We start from the raw sequence: 948 nt of genomic DNA on the forward strand, positions 1-948 counted from the left end.
GCCCCCGGTGCCGCAGCGCCGCCCGCCGGCCGCGCGGCCGCACTGCAGGCGCTGCGTCCCCTCCGCGCGCGCCCCGCAGCGCGCACGGGAGACCCCGGGGGCCCGACGCGCCTCCGCTTTGCGCCGCGCGCCGCGGGGGCCTCTGTGCCCCGGGCTCTGCGAACGGGCCGGCGGAGCCTCGCGCCCCCGTTTCCAGCGCTGGGACCCTCGGGTGCCGGGAGCGCCGCGGCCCCCGGGGTGGCTTCTATCTCTTTTCTTTTTTTTTTTTCCTTCCCCTGCTCTTTGTTGCGGTTCCAGGATTGTCTCTTCCTCGGCCCAGCTAAAGCGCAGTGAGGATGCCCGGCATTTGCATTTCAGGAGGAGTAACTTTTAATCGTGCCCGATAACGTTTTCAGAGATGACTTTTCGTCTCTGTGCCATCTTTACGCAGGAAAATAAATGGGAAAAAAAAAAAAAAAAAGTCCCAGCAGAAGGCCCCAGCGAGGATCGAACTCGCGACCCCTGGTTTACAAGACCAGTGCTCTAACCACTGAGCTATGGAGCCCACTTGTTACCTGGGAGACTACAATTCAAGGACATCGGCCGCAGCCTCGCCTCGGCCGCCGGGCGCTGAGAATGCGCGGGCCCCGCGCGTCCCGCACCAGCAACGATTGTCATAAAGACTGGGACGTGCCAGGGGCAGATGCCTGCCGCGTCATAAGCGGGGAAACCTGAATCCCCGCCTCTCACGGTGGGATCGCAGAACACGGACCCTGATCCAGGGTGAGTTCTGCCTGTGGACAGAGGCTGGGAGGGGAAAATGCAAAAGTGCAAGGTGGCACCTGGAATGTCTCAGAAAAGCCTCCCATCTGCTGTTTCTGCCACGACCCGCGTCAAGTTTAGTATTTATGGGGCAGTTGTGGGGGGTGCCTTTGGGTCTCCTAAGGGAAATGAGTTACTGGTTTTGGA

General features: G+C 61.5%; 1 non-coding gene across 1 annotated transcript; it reads right to left on the minus strand.

Moving 5' to 3' along the window:
- Positions 1-471: 471 nt before the first annotated feature.
- TRNAT-UGU (transfer RNA threonine (anticodon UGU)) lies at positions 472-544 on the minus strand. The gene has a single exon. It is a non-coding gene; the product is annotated as a tRNA-Thr (tRNA).
- Between the last annotated feature and the right edge of the window lie 404 nt (positions 545-948).

The sequence above is a fragment of the Miniopterus natalensis genome, chromosome 21 (assembly GCF_054644295.1).
Source record: "Miniopterus natalensis isolate mMinNat1 chromosome 21, mMinNat1.hap1, whole genome shotgun sequence".
Taxonomy (NCBI): Eukaryota; Metazoa; Chordata; class Mammalia; order Chiroptera; family Miniopteridae; genus Miniopterus; species Miniopterus natalensis.